Source organism: Callospermophilus lateralis, chromosome 7 (genome assembly GCF_048772815.1).
Source record: "Callospermophilus lateralis isolate mCalLat2 chromosome 7, mCalLat2.hap1, whole genome shotgun sequence".
NCBI classification, from domain to species: domain Eukaryota; kingdom Metazoa; phylum Chordata; class Mammalia; order Rodentia; family Sciuridae; genus Callospermophilus; species Callospermophilus lateralis.
In genome coordinates this window covers 38,140,578-38,160,290 of record NC_135311.1, presented here as the reverse complement: position 1 = coordinate 38,160,290, position 19,713 = coordinate 38,140,578, and the positions used below count along the sequence as shown (strand labels likewise).

Here is a 19,713-nt window from a genome sequence, read left to right as displayed (position 1 = left end):
GGAGTTGTAATAAAATTATTCAGCATAAAGGTCTACAGTATACGGAGGACGTAGACTTTTCTGACAATATCATGGATCAAAAATAAGTTTCCCAAATTCTGTCAAGCTGGTATTTCTTACAACATGATCATATGTCCTCAGGGTATTTTAATCCTTTTGTTCAATTTTACGAAAAGGAAGAATGCATGCATGAAGCACACACAGATCCATCTCCTCGGGAGGTATATTTCTGCTTCGCCCAAACTATACCCAATTCTCTCTGCAATATCTTGTCAGAAGGCAAATTAGAATGCATTAAGTTATTATGTTCAGAAACGCAACACAACAATCTTGTTTCCCTAGGAGATTTCCTGGGATTCACAAAAGTAGAGAAGTAGAGAACTCCAAAGTATCACCTTTTTGGTAATGAAGCTTGCCACTCTTAGTACTGCAGACTTGGATAAAGTACTGAAGGAATCTCCCTCCTTCCTAAGTTAATGTATATATCTTTGGGCTTGCTATACACAGAAAGATAATAACCTCAATAAAAAAGAGAACTTGGAGTGAACATTTTACCACCTTTGAACAATATCAATGTTTGCTATCTTCTACATCTTCCAGTGACAGCATCACTTTGGAGACAGCAGTACCTGGATTTCTATGGCCCGTTGGATAGAGATCACTGTTACTAAGAACTCTGGTATATCATTCTTTGTGGGTCTGTGTTAAGATCAAACCCAGAGCTTCATACCTGCCAAGCAAATGCTGTACCACTGAGCCACCCCCACCCTGAGCCCACTGAAAGGTCTTCGGCAAGTTAAACTTTAATCAGGAAAGGACTGTCTGCGGAGATGATACACAAGCCAAGAAGAAGGCTTAACATATTTGAGGGACAGAAAGAAATCTGAAGTCGAGAAGCATAATTTGCATTATGGGGAAAATTAGATAGGGGGCTAGAGAAGTTATCTTGAATCACATCAGGGGTTCAAGAATTTCTGTGATCAAAAAAACTGAGTCAAGGGGAAAGTCCACTCAAATGTGAAACATGAGAAATACACATTCACTAAATACATTGGACCAGAAATTGGAAGGACCATACTTGAATGTCTTCATTCTCACAGAGGTCATTGCCTGTGGACTTGACTTTCAAAGTTTACTAGAAACTTGACTTTCAACATTTACAGCTTCAAACAATTCCTTAAAATTCCACCTTTCTCTTATATATATCATTTTGTCAAAAGTAACTCAAATACTATGCATAACTAAAATGGTCTAATAAAAAAAATTCCACCTTCCTCTCTGTACTCTAGTGGCCTGCCTCTAGATGATCAGACTGTAGAGAAAGAGATGGAACCCAACAGAGAGAGGGTAGCCTCAATGCCTCATTTAAGATAAGAGTTTTGCATCAGTGATCACTGGATAAGTAACCATAAACCCTGATGGATAACTGGAAAATACCCAACATGGAGTTATAAACTTTCACTAAGAAATCTGCTCAGTTTTCCCATCCAAGGAAAGAAGTTGGTTGAACCTCTGTATAAACTTGACATCTTAAGAGCATTCTCTTCTTCAAATTTATTTCAGTTTAGCTAATTAGGTAATTTAATACAGCATATAAAAAACTGAGGGTAACACAAACTGTAAACCTTAAAAATAATCAACTAAAGTAAGAAAGAAAAGAAAATGAATAGCTTAACTGTTTAGATAACACTTTTTAGCTAACACTTTTTAGATATCACTTTCATGCATTGTCATAGATATGGCTCTGGCCATGAAAATTTTCCTCAAACCCCATTTTCTTTCCCTAATTAGTCAAAATATGAATGTCCTCTATGACTTTGCTCATCCCAAAGACACATGTAGACATGCATTCTCTGGGAAGGGATTTCCGGTCTAACTCTATTCTCACTTTGACAGTAGACATCCCATAATTCAAGATAATTTGATGTATTTATCTTAAGCTTTCCCTAAAAATATGAAAGCATAGGAATCAGCATATATTTGCTAAAGAATATTAATAGAGGTATATTCCATATCCCATTTGTATGGGATTCAGGCTATATTTGGAAAATTTTGGATGGTTCATGGCATAGGGGTGTTGCAAGAGGGTTCTGTGAACTAGAACTCCTTTGTAGACTTGTAGTCCAATTTCTTTGAGGAAACACCATACTGCTTTCCAGAGCGGTTGCACCAATTTGCAGTCCCACCAGCAATGTATGAGTGTGAGAAATTGGTTCAACCACTCTTAAAAGCAGTATGGAGATTCCTCAAAAAACATGGAATAGAACCACTATTTGACCCAGTGGTTAACCTACTCCTAGGTGTATATCCAAAGGAGTTACAAACAGCATCCTACAGTGACACAGCCATATCAATGTTTATTGCAGTTCAATTCACAATAGCTAAGTTATGAAACCAACCAAGGTGCCCTTCGATATGTAAATGAATAAAGAAAATACACAATGGAGTATTACTCATCCATAAAGAAGAATGACTTTATGACATTTTCCAGCAAATGGAAGGATCTGGAGACTATCATGCTAAGGAAAATGAACCAATCCCCCTGCTCCCCCCCAAAAGGTTTTCTTTGATATGTGGAAGCTTACCCACATTGGAGCAGGGGTGAAGGGAAGAATAGAAGTGCAGTAGATTTGACAATGGGGAATGGAGGGAAAGAGTGCAGATAAGCCCAGGATAGATGGTGGAATTAATCTGACATAATTTTCACTCTATGAAGACAACACAGTGAATCCCACCACCATGTACATCTATAAGAAAGGGACTCTAACTTGAATAAGATATATTCCATACTTGCATAATTATATCAAAATGGATTCTGTTTTCATGTATAATTTAAAGGAACCAATCAATTAAAATAAATGAATAAATAAAAATTAAAAACTTAAAAACAATAAGAGAAAGTAATGTAGACTTCTATAAACTTTGCCATCTTTTTCAAATTGTATTTTTAATTCAATTTAATAGCATTATTATTTAGAAAATATTCAAGTACCTTGCAATGTGGTCATTTTTTCATTATTTCAATCATTAAATAAGTATGTATTGAAAACTTACTATATGCCAGGTATTTTACTAAGAATTGAAAATATAATGGTATTTCAAACTAATAGTGGGGAGGTCCTGATAGAGTTTAGCATAGACAGAGAAATGTAAAATATATAATATGTATATATATATACATATTATATATTTTACATTTCTCTGTCTATATATATATATACAACAAAATTATCTCAAATGATGAATTTAGAAGTACACATGACTATGATAACAAAAGATAAGAAAAATACATCAGATCATATGGGTCAAAACATTATTCTGAAAGCACAGTTGCAGAGCTGGTCGAAGGGAAAATTAAGATTTAATCTAGAAAAGAAAAAAAACAATCCAGATAAAAATCAGCAAATATAGGAAGTATCTTCCATCTTACGAACTGAAAAGGGTACAATGCACATATTTCACATCAAAAACTTTCAACTATTATTAAAATGTGTTTTTCTGTGTTAATTGTCTTTTTTTTGAAAATTTGGGGAAAAAGACAAGTTTAGACATTATATCTCATTGAATTGTATAAAATATTCTACTAAAAGTTCTATCATGTTTACCTTTAAGCAATAAGTTCACATTTGCTATCTATCCATGGTAGCCTGTAGCATGTTCAATTCTCAAACCCAGTAACGTTTACATTAATTTGTTGAGTGCTGGGGTCCTATGTGTTTGACAATCATCATATTTAGAGACTCTAGACAGTCTCTTGGGTAACCTCTGGGTGGCTTGGGTCTTCCATCTTCCCACTACCAGGTTAGGTAGATGTGAGCTAAAGCTGAGTACCTCACTTGTGCTAAAAAGCCACCCAGTACATCTCCAGGGTCCTTTAGAGCATACAATGAGGCCTCTGCTAAAGTTTTTGGATCTGGGATTGACATTAAATTCTCGGGAAATCCTTGTGGAAATACTCACAACACCCTCTGGGAACATGCAGATAAAGAAATGTTGCAAGAAATCTGACCCCCTAAATGTCCCGAGATGGGAAACTTTCAGACTGGCAGACAGAGGAGCTTAACTTCCCCCAGTGATAAAACTAGACACAACTTTCAAAAACAATCACACTGAGGCTCCGTAAAGAAATCCAAGTCATACAATAATTTGATAAGTGTTTGTTTTTGAAAAACAAACCTGGGTAAGCACAACTGTAAGCACATCTCCTTCCCATAACCAGTGTCTTCACTGCTTTGTACCACGGCAGGGTAAGCCATGACAGCAGAAGCTTCCCTGCTGGATATGGCGAATTTGATTTAGAGAGGAACAGGAGGGAAAATAAGAAACCCAGCAGCAGCATTAAAATAATATCAAACTCGAGGGCAAACAATTGGTAAAAGTTTGCTTTCCAGCTGGCCTGAGGGTGTAACACTGAATGAAGTGATCGGCATCCTTGCAGAGTAGCCAGAAAACCTGGAGGAGCATGCTATGATTAAGATGGCTATTTGGGACCTGATTAGCCCCCACAGGTTTCTGACAGTCTGTGTGGAAGTCCACAGGTACAAGGCTGCATGCATGCTCAAAAAAACCATAAATGACCATCCCCTGCTTTCTGTAAGCCCCTGCAGGAATGTATGACTTGTGCTCATGCTGTGAAGAGACACATATCAATGGAGCAGAAAGGTAATGTCTTGCAGCACTTGTAATGGATTCCCCTACTGAAACAAAGATTTGCTGGCAAAGGGTGGAAGCCTTAGCAGCTCAAAGTGCTTGAGCACAACCTCTGACGAATTATAGGTTGATCACAAACCTATGTTGACCTGTGAAGAAATGTTGATCTGTAAGAAATCAGGCTAAAAAGAAAAACAAGATTTTTTTTTTTTTTAAATTAAGAGACAAGAGCAACTTCAGATTGTAGAGATGTCATTCTATAAAACATTAATGAAGGAGACACACTCAATATACAAAACCAAACATGCAAAACAATGCACAGATCCATGGCTATAATATGGAAGGATCACAGTACATGATCCTACATGTATTTCTCAGCAACAACACAAAGAGGTGTTAAAAGAAAGAGGGAATGGGATGATACACAGGTAGAAGAAAAAGAAGTCAATAGAAACTGCCTTTGACATTACCCAGAATGACTCCAAAACTCCTATGAAATACATTCAAACATAGAGCCCAAGTTTAAGAATTAAAGGACATCGTAACAACAATGTATTTTACAAAGAACCAGTAGAGAAAAATTAGAAGTTTCCCAAGACAAAGAAATGATAAAAGTTTTAGGGTATAGAAAAGCTAACCACTTTCATTTGATTACACTTTATATGTATGTATCAAATTTATCACACTATACCCCATATATATGTACAGATATTTTATGTTAATAAAACACAGAAATTATATGGAAATTCGGGAGTGAAACGGTCCAATAACTTTCTACCAGGATATAAGATGAATATGCCAAAATTAATTATATTTCTATCTAGTAACAATACATCTTCCAAAAATGAAATTGGGGAACTGATTTAATTCACATAAGCTTTACTAATAATAAAATACATAAGAAATTCAATGAAAGAAAAGTAAGAGGTGTATGCTGAAAATTACAAAAGATAAATAAAAGATCTAAATAAATAGAAAACATGTCCTGCATTAATAATAGTAATAACTTTAAAATAAATAAAAGGAATAAATTAACAAAAATTTGACACTTGTGTTCATTTTACATCTATGTATATTATAAATAACTCATCATAAACTTGACTTTCATTTTACATGCTAATTATATTAATATTAGATTTATGCTAATAAAGGTTTTTGGTTTTCTTCTTTGTGTTTCTTTAATTTTATTTTACTGCTGGATATCATTTTCAGTAGTAAATAAGGCTCAATGGGAAATTCTTCACTATAGCACTCCTACGTTTATTTAGTATTCATTATTTTCTGTCCACCTAGATGGCTAAATTCTTTCAAGTTTCCATGGTTTAATTTGTTGTATAAATAAATCATATTATCTTCTAATAATGATGATTTCTCCTTTCTTTATGCCCTTTATTATTATTTCCTGACTGATAATAACACTCTTGTTCTGTTCCTAATTTTAATGTTAAATCTTCCTTTTTATAATTATGAATATTTACCCTAACTTAGGTTAAAGATATATAAGGAATCTCTCTTTTATTCCAGAGAATTAAAGTAATTTTCTTCCTTATTTTTATTGAGGCCTTTATAAGCCACATAGGGAAATAATCAGATGTTTTATTTAATTTTTTATATAGGCAACTATATTAATGAATCTTTCTAATGTTCAATTATTCTTGCACTTCTGGTTTCTACCAGAAGTATACGATATGTCTGCATTTAATGTACATAAATTCCTAAGTGAAACTGGATAATAGCAATTGGGTGTCAGGTTTATTTGTTTGCTTTGTCTTTATTTTTGTGCTTTACTTATCTTCCAGTAGTTTTGTCATGTTGTTGAATTTGGGAGTGAGATGGATTCTTTCCTTGCAAGATGACTTCAATTATAGCATTCATCTCTCTGAAACTGTCTGTTGCAGAAGAACCTAGGACCTTCTGAATTAGTTATAATGTTGACTTCAGGATCAACTTTTTGTTAAATGGTATATTTAGGGTTCTTTCCTCCTTTGGGTCTCATTTTCATTGTTTTTAATTTTTAACAAAACTTTTAATCTCATTTTCATTTCAAATCACCAATATGAAGTTATACAAAGTCTTTCATGAATTACTGATTACTACATCGATTAAAAGCCACCTTTTATATCTCAATACATGAACATTGTTGGGTGCAGCCATGTAGGAGCTGAGCGCCCCCTAGCTTTGGACAATGGAAATGTGGAGACTGGCTTCCCTGAATATTATTTTTATCCATCCTCCTAGAGTTTACTTTCATATTTTATTAACTTTTTAAAAATAAAATTTATTTTATTGTTGCATAATTTTTTTGTGGAATAATTTTTTTTGGTAATGAAATTATGGCATTTGCTGGTGAATGAATGGAACTGGAGAATATCATGCTAAGTGAAATAAGCCAGTCCCCCAAATCCAAAGATAGAATGTTCTCTCTGATATATGGATGCTAACCCACAACAAGGTGGGGAAGATTAAAGTTCACTGGACTAGACAAATGGGAATGAAGGGAAGGGAGCGAGGATGGGAATAAAAAGGACAGTAGGATGAATCGGGCGGGCATATGTTTCCTAACCTTGTATTATGAATACATACCAACATAACTCCATGTCATATATGATGACAATAATGGAATCATAATTGGAACAAGCTATACTTATTCTATGTATGTATAATACGTCAAAATATACTTTACCGTCGTGTATATCTAGAAAAAAAACAAATTAAATAAATACAATTATGGCTTATTTGATAACTTCTTTTATATAATTAACTTTAATATCCACTCAGGTAATACTGCATTCATACTTGTTTTCTTCCTTCTACAGCTTTTAATTTATTCCATGTTTCTTTTACTTTTTTGGGTTGAATGTCCAGATTATTAATTTGCCACCTTTCTGATTTTCTACAAATGATTTTAAAATTTCAAACTACTGTGCAACTCTATCTTGGTTGTATAATATCATTATAATCTGTAGACATGACTAGATATTCAAAAGAATATATATATACACCAATCTACAAAAAACACAATATAGTGACTATATTGAAATGGTATAAACCAAACATTGATGATATAAATAACTGTAGTGATTAGAAAAAATTTAGACTCACAAAATAAAACAAAACCAAAAACTACAGGAGAAAACAATTTCATTATTCCACAAGAAGTTGTAGTATCCTGTGGGAGAAGACAATAACTGTTAGGTCCCTCTGCCAAAGTAACTCAATTTTGAAAATCAGCACCTGCCCACCCAGGCATACTCTTCCCATTACGCCCACCTGGAAAGAGTTCCTAACTACAGAAACCACAGCAAAGACATCAAGTAACAATCACGGGACCAGACAGGTTCCTTTTTAACTACCCCATTGTACTTGACTATATACTTAAGGAGTTTTTTTTTTTTTTTTTTTTTTTTTCCTGCAGGCTGCTGCATCTTGCAGAAGGGCAGCCTGGAAGATCATTTCTGACAATAAACCTTTGCTTGAACTAGAGATGTGTCTCTCTTGTGCCAGATACCCTAACAACCACCACTTCCTTGTTTTCAATTTTAAGGTTATAGAATCCACACCTTTCTGCCAAAAACTTAGAAAGAAATAATCTCTGTTAACAAACCAACAGTAATTAACAAAATCATTAATGAGACTTATTCTTAACTAAAATCATGCAGAAGATAAATTCCAAAAGGAAAAAAAATATGTAACATTAATTTTCACATTTGGAACGTTCCATGGTACAATTATTTCTTCCTTGTTTGGCCAAATTGCATCATTGTCTACTCACATTTTTGACTAACAGTACTGGTGAAGCACAGAACACTTTCAAAACAAAATTCCCCCTCCTACCTATTCTCTAGGTCCTCTGAGTCTCGTTCACAGATCCGATGTGTTCTCCAAACTGGAAAATTCTCTAGAACTACATCACAAGATATTGCTTTGGACAGATCACTCTTTTTAAGTAAGGAAATAATGGAAGTAAAATCACAATTGACTTAAAATATATATTTAGTACATTTGTAACAATGTAAAGGAATGTTCTTTCTGACACTTTTTCATACAATTCAACTAAGATATTTTTTTCTCTTTTGTTTTATTTCCATGAAAGAGGAACATTTCTTAGTTACTTCTTTTCTGGTTTGTGTCTGTTTACATTCCTTTAATATTTATTCATGCGTATTTTTTCCTTTTCAGCTTTACTGAGGTACATTTGGCAAATAAAATCAAATATAATTAACGTATACAGCATAATGTTTTGATATATGTATACTTTATGAAATGTTCACTACAACCAAAATAATTGACATTTTCATCACCTAACATTTACCTATCATTTTTTCTTTTTTTTTTTAAAGATGAGAACATTTAAAATTTGCTCTATTAGCAAAGTTTAAATACACAATATTATATTGTTAATTATGCCAAATATTAGATACCCAGAACTTATCTTACATAACAGAAACCTAAATTTAAACCAACATTTCTATATTTCCACCTTCCCCCAATCCCTGGAAACCACCATGTTTACTTGAGTTGGACAATTTAGACTCCACATGTAAGTGGGATCATGCAGTATTTTTCTGTTTCTGGATTGTTTCATTTTGCTTAATGGCCCTCGAGGTTCATCTGAGTTCTTAAAAATGGCAAAATTTTCTTCTTCCTTAAGGGTAAAAAATATTCCATTCTATACAGGTGCATTATGTATTTATGTCTCCCACATTTTCTTTGCTTTTCCATTATTGGACGTTAAAACTACTTTTTATCCTGGCTATTTTGAATAATCCAACAATGAGCATCATAGTGCTGATATGGCTTTGAGACAGTGATTTTATTCCCTTTGGATATAAATTCAGAAGTGAACCTGCTAGAGCATGAGACACTTCTATATTTACTACTTGGAGAAAACATCATACTGTTTTCCATAATGGTTGTACCAATTTCCATTCTTAACAGTATGTAGGGTTTCCCTCTTCCCCACATCATTAGCATATTTTTCATCTGTTTGTCTTCTTAACAATAGCTTTTATTTTTCAGTACTAGGTATTAAGCCCATAGGTGTGATGCCACTGAGCTAAATCCCCACCCCATTTTTTTTTTAAATTCTGTATTTGAAACAAGATCTTCCTAAGTTCAAACTGGCCTTCAACTTGTGATCCTCCTGCTTCAGGCTCCTGAGTCACTAGGATTACAGGGGTGCACCACCATGCCAGAGTTATAGTAGCCATTCTAATAGGCAAAGATGATATCTCATTAAATATACAAATTCAGTAAGGATGCAGGATACAAAATCAATATACAAAAATCAGTAGTGTTTCTATATATGAATAATGAATTTTCCGAATGGGAAATTTAAAGAACAAGCCCATTTATAGCAGCAATAAAAAGAACAAACCTAGTTTAAGTTTTGTTAAACTTAACAAAAGAAGGGAAGACTAAAAATTATAAAATATCTATGAAAACAATTGACATACAGATAAATAAAACAGCATCCCACGTCCATGAATTGGAAGAATTAATATTATTAAAATGTCCATACTTTCCTAAGTGATCTACAGATTTAATGTAAAAGACCAAAAATGAGTCCACACATTCTTGGTGAGCTGATTTTTCACAAGCATGGTAAGAATTTGCACTAGGAAAAAAGAGTCATCTCAACAAATGGTAATGAGAATACTGCACCTCTATATGCAAAAGAAATAAATTAGACTCTTATCTCAAACTATATATGAATGTTAATTCAAAATTGACTGAAGACTTAAAAGGTAAAACTAAAACAGCAAAACTACCAGAATAAAACTTAGAGAAGGGCTGGGGTTGTAGCTCAGTGGTAGAGCGCTTGCCTCGCATGTGGGAGCCCCTGGGTTTGATCCTGAGCACCATATAAGTAAAAATAAAGATATTGTGTCCATCAACAACTAAGAAGAAAAAAAAACTTAGAGAAAAGATCTTTTACCAGCTACTGTTGAAAATGTGCTATAATCATCTGTTGACAACCTGTATTTCCATCAAAAGGAGTATAATTATGATATTAGAATACATTTAACGAAACTACAAAATGTTAACAACAGAAGATATCAAATAACATCAACCTATAAGTCTTCAATTGTCAAAGATTTTTTAAATCAAGTCCTGTCTTTTCTTTTTAACATCTATTTTTATTTTTTCATTAAGGTTAAAAAAAAAAAGCCAGAAGCAGTGGTGCACACCTTAATCCCAGGGACACAGGAGGCTGAGGCAGGAGGATGACGTGTTTGAGGCCAGCCAGGGAAACTTAGCAAGACTGTTTGAAAAAAAAAAAAAAACATAAAGGCGGGAAATTTAGCTCAGTGGTAGAGCTTCCCTGGGGTCAATGTCCAGCACAAAAGGGAAAGAAAAGAGTTTAAGATGTAGAGGTAAGTGCCTGGACAGTGTTATGTGCTCACACAATTGGACCTCTTCAGAAGCTCTATTTTAGTCTCGGCATTTCTTCAACCTTCCAACTTCTGTCTACACTCAATATCCTTTCTTTGATTAATTTTTAGAGGCTTTACATATTCAAGGTTTTTTAAAAATCTAATCCTATAGGTCAATGGCCTTCTCGTTTTTATGTTCCATAAGAAATGTCCCCTTAGATAGCAATTCCACACATTTGAATTATGAAATAATGTCCCTGATCAGCACAGTGAAGGGTTATTAAAAAAATGTCTCTTTGGCAGTATTAATCCACAATACTTGGATAATTTCCCTGACCTCTTGTTATATCACCTTCAGATTCTCAAAAGCCTTATATAATTACTTCCAAATTTTTTCATGATTTTACTAATAGTCCACTGAACTTCCATTTCTTCAAAATCCATGTGCAAGTCCCTCTGTCCTTATCCCCACATCTTTAGTCATCAATTGAAATATATAATTAGAGTCAAGGCTATTGACATGAACAGAGACCACATGATCCAAAGGAGCTCTGAGGCCCTTGGAGCTAAAATTCCAAATGGAAATCCGTGCATTTCTTCCTATATCTGTTACATTTTTGTTCCACAGAAAATAAGCTTTAAGTTATGTTACCATATATTATAGTAGTGCTGTCTCATAGATCTACTAACATGATTGAACTGTTCTGTGATGATCAGTACAGAATTGAATTGAATTGGATTAATTGAACTGATCTAAATTTGGGAAAATGCATTTTCAATACTTAAGCTCAAAATGGTATCTTCTGAGTTTTTATCCACATTTTCCTGGCTTTCTACAGTACATATGCACCCAGCATATGTATCAAACCAGCCAGGCCCTCCCCTTATTTCTGAATCCTCAAGACAGACACTGCTCAGCTCAAGAGGGGACCCAATACACCTGCGCAGTGACAGCAGTGCTTCATTTGAGGACTCTGAAGGATCCATCACAAAGTCCTATTCTTTTCCATCCACACTACCCACACTGTGATATTCTATATTCAATGACTAAAGATTATTGTTCCTTGATTCCTTGCACTATCAGTGAAGTACACTAGGGGACGCAGTTGCTATCACCTAAAGCTGGCTTCTCGTTACCATGAGTGCCACTACTCTAGCCAACTCCAGCCAAGACAGGTGACCCACCTCAAGCAGTCCATGAAGCTGCCCAGTGTGAAATATTTCAGAAATATTGCTACTGAATTTCAGATTTTAAATTTCTCGTACCTGGTTAATTGAACATTATGTACCTCTCTTTGTAACGTAAAATTTTCTTTCTGCTTCTCCCACTCAAAGGCTTTTTATTTACATTGATCTGAATTTATATCTTAGAGTAAATTACTCTAGATTAAGTGTTGCTTCATCTGGCATGTAATGTGTTGGTCACATTATCAGTTAATATACTTTAGAAACTTCTGGCCTGAGATCTCTCTGTCTCTGTATCTCTCTTCTCTCTCACCACTCCCTTTCTTTTAGACTTTACTATATTTTAATTTCTTTTAATTTTAGAATTCAAGAAATGGCATAAAGAGAATATAGAGAGTTGCCATATACCTCTCGCCTAGTTTACCCTAAGATTACAACTTATATTACTGGTAGATTTGTTAAAACTAAGACATTAACATTAGCATCTGCTCAAAGTTTTCATCCAAGATATCATACTGCATTTAGTTTGTTTCTCTTTAGTCTTCTCTGATCTGTAAGAGTTTCTCCTCTTTGGTTTTTATGACCTTGATAATTGCAAACAGTATTGGCCAGATGTTGTAAAATGTCCATCATTTCAGGTTAGTCTGATGTTTCTTTCATGATTGGTTGGAAGGGAGAGTACCATATGCAAACCCCCCCATCCATCATCTCAAAATCCCATCACACCCACAAGACTTACCACTGGTGGAGTTACAGTAACTCCAGGAAACACTGATGCCAACCTTGTAATGTGTGATATACCTGAAGGTGCTGATCACTTTCATCTGTAACAGATGAAACTTTCACAGTAACAGCAACGGTGGAGTGAGTGTGGCTTGGACAGGCAAGCTCTGGCCCTGTGAAGAGAATTCTAACAGCATCCTGGCACAGGGAGCAGAACTCTCGGAACCCCCCTGCATCTGGTGCCTCTGGCTTCTCATCTCTGCTTGAGTGTACCTTGCAGGCACTCACACTGATCCCCCAGGCATCCTCTTGGGGCCAAGTGTTGCTGCTTCCTCTTGGCTGTCAGTGTAGGTGGTGGTGCAGCACATGGAGTAAGCTGAACCTAGGGTGTTCTATCTTGGGTAAATGAAACACTTACCAAGTAAAAAAAAATGCTGTGTGAATGACAGCTGATGTTAACTCCATGATGTTGTCTGTGCCTCTTTTCTAAACAGTGGACTAGATTAGATTATATATCTAAGTCTGGGAATATCATTAAGAAATACATAGTCTGACATTTGGACAGTAGTTATGACTTTATGATTAGGCAGTGGGGATTGTAGATGAAAGTTTTTTTTTCCTACTATAGTGAGCCTTTCATTTCTGGGAACAGAGAAAGGTCCATTACTTATTTTGCATAGTAAAATCAGTTAGCAGCAGACAAACCTTGATACTTGGAATTGGTTTCCACCATGTTTCTCCAAGATGATGTGAAGATATATGTGAATTGGTATTTTTTCCTCATTAGTGAAAATCTAAAAATCATCCTTAAACCAAGATGTTGGTTAGGATCTCTATTTTTCATTCAGTATATTTTAAGCATATTGACAAGATTTTCCAAAGACATGCAAAGATAAGATAGGAGTTAATACCTCAGAAAAACACCTAAGAAACATTGAGGAAAAATGTGGCAAGTTACTTCTTCTTATAGTAATGACCTATATGGTGACAGGAAAGTCCTAAATATAGTTGACAGAGGTTGTGAATTATTGCAAAAGGAAAGGACCTACTACTTGTAAAATGTTACCCCCAAAAAGCTATTTTTTGACTTTAGCTCTTAGAGTTCTGCTTGTCTCGTGAACATTTGTTACTCCAAAGGTGAGGAGGGAACTTGGAGAAAGTAGTGCAGCACCAAATGCCATTTTTACCCTCAAAAATTTTATGGTATTAGATAATTTTGTTTGAACTATAAACTGCAGCATTTATCATGTTTGAATCTGGGATTTAGGAGGTGTTTAACATGCTTTGCCTTTATGTAAGTGACTATCAACACAGATAGAGGAACACACACACACACATACACCCCCACACACATATACCCCCAAACACATACACCCACACACACACACAGTACCAGACTTGAGTATGAGGTCAGGGACACCAGACAAAGAGGACCATTTAAGAAAAAGGAGACACTGAGAATATTGAGAAGGGTTCACAACAGTGGCAGAGAAGAGAGGGGAGGGGAAGGGACGGGGTGAATTGAGGGGAGAAACCACCGAAAGAATCCTCACAGATTGGAATCTGAGCAATTATTTAGTACTACCCTCTTATTTAATAAGGTGGGCATAAGGTTCAGGGAGGTAGGGAAATGGTGTTTCAAAATCTCACAGGGGCTTTTCTGAGGTCAGATGAAGGAAGTCAGGGAGGTATTGGAAAGCTTAGAAGTCAGGGTGGCAGGGGAAATGAGAGGTGGAGTAGGAGTCCCCAGAGGAGTAGGAGGCACCTTTAATTCTCTGGTACAGAATTTGTCTGAGGAAGAGATTTGTCAGTTGGAAGAGAGGAAGTCACTACCGAGTGCTGAGAAACAGGGTTTCCGAAATGAGAGTTCAAACATCAGCCGAAAGCCAGAAGTCTTCCCTCAGTGAAATGCTGCTGCTACTTGTATTAGCAGTTCTCTACCCAGGTGGGGACAATCAGGGAGGTAAGCATGACTGTGGCATAAACTGCTGCAGAGGACCTGGTTGAAAGCAGGGTGCCTTGCCCAGGTGCACGTGTACTCTGAGGTCCTGCCCCCTCCTGACTCTGGCCTTCTTCCACCTGCTGGAGGTGGGGCTGCCGTCTGAGGTCCTGGGGGCTCTCAAATGTGCCAAGTGTTATGTTTCTGCAGACCCTGGGATTTTATTTGCTGCATGATTTCTCTTTCCCTCCTGCCTCTCCCTTTCTCTTCACTCTCTTTCCTTCCTTTCTTCACAGCCTCCTAGGAGCCAACCTCATTCCACCTCATCCAAATCTCATCCTTTGTCAACAGCACCTGGATACAATATCACGGCTCAGGCTGGTTGGATGATCTGCAGATTCATGGTTGGAATAGTGTCGCAGACACTGCCATATTCCTGAAGCCCTGGTCAAAGGGCAATTTCAGTGATGTGGAGATATCTGATTTGGTGGAGCTATTCCGGGTCTATACCTTTGCATTCATTCGAGAAATAAGGGCCCACAACTGTGAGTTCCAGTTGGAATGTAAGTCTAATCCTCAAACCTGATGGCTTCTCTGTTACTAGTTTTATCTTGGTTGAGGGAAATGCTCTGCTCTGGCCCTTTCCTGTTTTCCCTTCTTTGCCCAGTTTTGTGCACACTCTTCTACAGAGAAGGCTCCCTCCACACCTCCACAAAGTGTCCCCAACTCTGGCTGCTTCTGCACTTGTGATAGTTGAAGGCAGTTGCTTTGTGACCAGTCCCTGGTTTATTTCCCATGAAACTGGATCCTTACTTTGCTAATGGCTGTTTAAGTGACCTAAAGTGTGGCTCTTCTTTTTATCCATCCCTTCGACCTCTGGTCCACATGACCCTCTGCTTCTCTCTAGAATGCTATTTTGGGGATTGCATGGTATTCTTCCTTGTCGTCTGCCTCTCCTATGCCTTCTTACCCACCACACATTCTACCACGCTCTTGATCCATTTACGACAAGCAACCCTCTGTCCATGGCTCCATTTTCTGAAAGTGTCTGAATGGTGTAACGACTTTGGTTTATTATCTCGGATTCCAGGCTTCTATCCTCACCCAAATCCAAAATCCTTGGTCCGACTTATTATCTCTTTATTGTTTGTTGGTAACTTTCATCTGTTTTCCTCTGCACAGACCCCTTTGAGATCCAGGGCATAGCAGGCTATGAGCTGCACACTGGGGGAGCCATCCTGAGCTTCTTAAGGGGGGCTTTAGGAGGCCTGGATTTTGTGAGCTTCAGGAATTCTTCGTGTGTGCCTGCTCCAGAAGGGGGCAGCAGGGCACAGCTCGTACGCGCCCTGCTCAGACCTTAAGGAGACATCTTCCACATTGTGAAGAAGCTGCTGTATGAAACCTGCCCCCGGTTTCTCCTGGGTGTTCTCGAGGCGGGGAAGGCAGATCTGCAGAGGCAAGGTTAGTGCCGCTCTGTTTCACTTTCCACCACCTCTCCTAGGCCCAAACTCGTGAGTTTCTCAGTCCCTCTGCTATGGGTTAGTGTCATAACGTGACACCGTCTGTACCCCTTTCTGTACCAGTGAAGCCTGAGGCCTGGCTGTCCAGTGGTCCCAGTCCTGGGCCTGGCCATCTGCTGCTGGTGTGCCATGTGTCTGGCTTCTACCCAAAGCCTGTGTGGGTGATGTGGATGCGAGGTGGGCAGGAGCAACGGGGCACTCAGAGAGGTGACATCATGCCCAATGGTGATGGGACGTGGCATCTCCAAGCAACCCTGGATGTGGCAGCTGGGGAGGCGGCTGGCCTGGCCTGCAGGGTGAAGCACAGCAGCCTAGGAGGGCAGGACCTCTTCCTCCACTGGGGCGGTAAGAGTGGGACCCAGGCTGGAGATGGGGGGAGGTGGTGCTCAAGCACAGAGGTTCTGGAGAAGGATGGTGTGATGGAGAAGGATGGTGTGATGGGGAGGGAGAGGAGGAAAAAAAAGGGAAAGAGGAAAAGAAAGGGAGGAAGAGAAAGAGAATGAAGCACACAGTAGCTGGCTAAGGAAAACCAGGGATGCGGGGATGAGTTGTGAAGTACCATCTCGTGTCCTCTCACAATCTGCAGGAGGCTCCGTCTCCATTGCTGTGATCATTTGGACGGTGATGGTGCTCTGTCTGGTCATTTCACTGGGCCTTGCCCTGTGGTTTTGGCGGCATCGGTAAGTTTAAGTTTTCTTTGCCCTGCACCCTCTCACTCCTCCCACCATTCCATCTGTCTAGAGCACACTTGTCTCTATCTTTCCACCAGAACTCCCCTCTTAACCCTCATCTTCTGTGTGGAGCTATTATTATTATTATTATTATTATTATTATTATTATTATTATTATTTAATGTGGTAAAATCCACATAACATCGAATGTACCATCTTTACCATTTTTTAAGTCCACTCGCGCCCTTGCCAGCATCCAACTCCAGGATCTTTCCTTTTACAAAACGGAAACTCACTTCTCCTAAAAACAACATCAACAAAGAACAAAAACCTGCTATTCCTTCCCTTCCCGAGGCCCTGCTAGTGACCGCTGCACCTTCCGTCTCTGTGAGTTTGTGTTTTCTGTGTGCCTCGGATACACAGAATCATGAAATATTTGTCTTTTTGCCCCTGGCCTGTTTGACTTAGCAGTGTGTCCTCAAGTTTCATCTATGTCATAGAAGGTGCCAGAGTTTCCTTCCTTCTTAAGGCCCAATAATATCTCATTGCATGTATCATAACCCACATTTTGTTTATCCATTTATTTATAGTTGGGCTGTTTCCACATTTTTGTCATTGTGACTAACAATATGACAATAGTTGTCATTTTGAATGATGAATGTGGCCATACACATAACTCATGTAGAGCTGATTTTTGGTCATTCTTTTGACAGGTCTTATCAGAAAATCTGTCAACCCTCATCATGTCTTCTCTCCCACTTAGAATAAGTACCAAGAAGTCCAGAAGCTTCAGATTTTAGCCCAGCCAACAATCTCGTGACATTGCATCCAGTGATCATGGATTTTGATCACATAATAGTCCTTGTAGTTTCAAAAAATAATCATAATTAAAAATAATCAAAAACTGTTGATTTTAAGATGGTATCGATCATCGATTTCATCACTTAGGTATCTATTTACACTTCTTATGATTGTGTAAGTTTGGTACATTGTGTTTTCCAAGTGTTTTGTTGTATGAGTTCTTCAATGTGCCTAATTTATTGCTAACAGCTTCTTTATCTCTTTATATTATTACTGTATTAATAATTATTTTCCCTTCCCTCTGGTATTGAAAATTTGTTCTCCTTCTCTATGTTCTTATTTTTGTGTGTGTGTGGTTCTGGGGATTGAATTACTCAGGGCCTTGTGCATGCTGGGCAAACACCCACCACTGAGTCACACTCCCAGTGAACTTTAACTCTTGTTCTTTTTTTTTTTCTCTTATCCTGACAAGGGTGCATCAACTCATAAAGTTTTCAAAAGAACTAACTTTTGGTTTTGTTGGTTGTTTCTATGATCTTATCATTTTCTTTGTTATTTTCTTCCTCCTACTTTCCTTGAGTTTAATTTGCTTTTGTATTTTTTTTCCTAATTTTTTGATGCAGTTGCTTAAGTAACTTATTTTCAGCTATTAGTTTCCCATATGTGCTTTAATGCTAAAAACTTCCTTGAAGCAGGGCACTAGTGCAAATCAGAAAGTCTGACTTGCTGGGTTGCCTTTGTCAGCTTGACGTTTCCTATAACGTCTGCTTTTTGACACATTAGGTATTCAGAATTTGTATTTCAGAATTTCTAGACATGGGGGAATTTTCTGGTTGCATTTTTAATCACTGATTTTTAATTTAGTTGTGCCAGGGAAACATTTTGTACACTTTTAGCTATCTGAAATGAATGTTGCTTCATGAACAGAGTTTGACAATGAATGTCCCATGTTTACTTAAAAAGAATGTATACTTTTCGGTTTTAAGAGTTTTGAATTCCAAATGTTTCATTAGGTCATGTTTATTAAAAATGTTTAAATCTTATTTATACTTTGTTGTTCATAGAAGTCTATTAAAAATTCTGCACCAAAATTGTGGATTTTAATACACCTCTTTCTGCACGATAGTTTTGTTTTGTAACTTAGAGAATGCATCATCCCATGCACACATGTTTAGAAATGTTCTATCTTCCTTGTGATTCACTTATTGGTTTAACTTAAATAATGCTTACTTGCCAGTATAGTGATTATCTAAAATAAGTGCATCCATACAGGTTTCTAGTGTTTTTGAAGTATATCTTTTTCCATCTCTTTAATTCGTAAATCTCTGTTTTTGTCACTTGTAAGCATAATATAGGTATGTTGCATTCTATTCACTTTGACAATTAATGAAATTAATTGACATTAATGAAATTACTGATATATTTGGTTTTAAATCTACCATCTACTCTGGATGGGTGTGGTGTTGCACACATGTAGTGCCAGTGACTAAGGAGGCTGAGCAACTTAGTGAGAACTTGTCTCAAAAAAATCAATCAATTAATAAGCAAATTAAAAGGGCTAAGGATGTGGGTAAGTAGTTAAGCACCTTTGGGTTCAATCTCCAGTAAAATAAATAGATAAATAAGTAGATAGATAGATAGATAAATTAATTAATTAACTAATTAACTTGCCACCTACAGTTTTGCTATTTTATCCTTCTTTTTCTGACCCTTTTGTGCCTATTTCGGATTAAGTATTTCTAACTACAGTATTTTCTCATTTCTTAACTTGTTGATTTCATGATCTTTTAGCATTTTAATTGGCCACCTTAGAAAGTTTTACACAATCCTACATGTTAATTTTAATA

General features: G+C 36.9%; 1 pseudogene; it reads left to right on the top strand.

The window, feature by feature from the left end:
• The first annotated feature begins 14,843 nt into the window (after positions 1 to 14,843).
• On the top strand, positions 14,844 to 17,885 carry LOC143404195 (T-cell surface glycoprotein CD1b-like; annotated as a pseudogene).
• Positions 17,886 to 19,713: the final 1,828 nt, after the last annotated feature.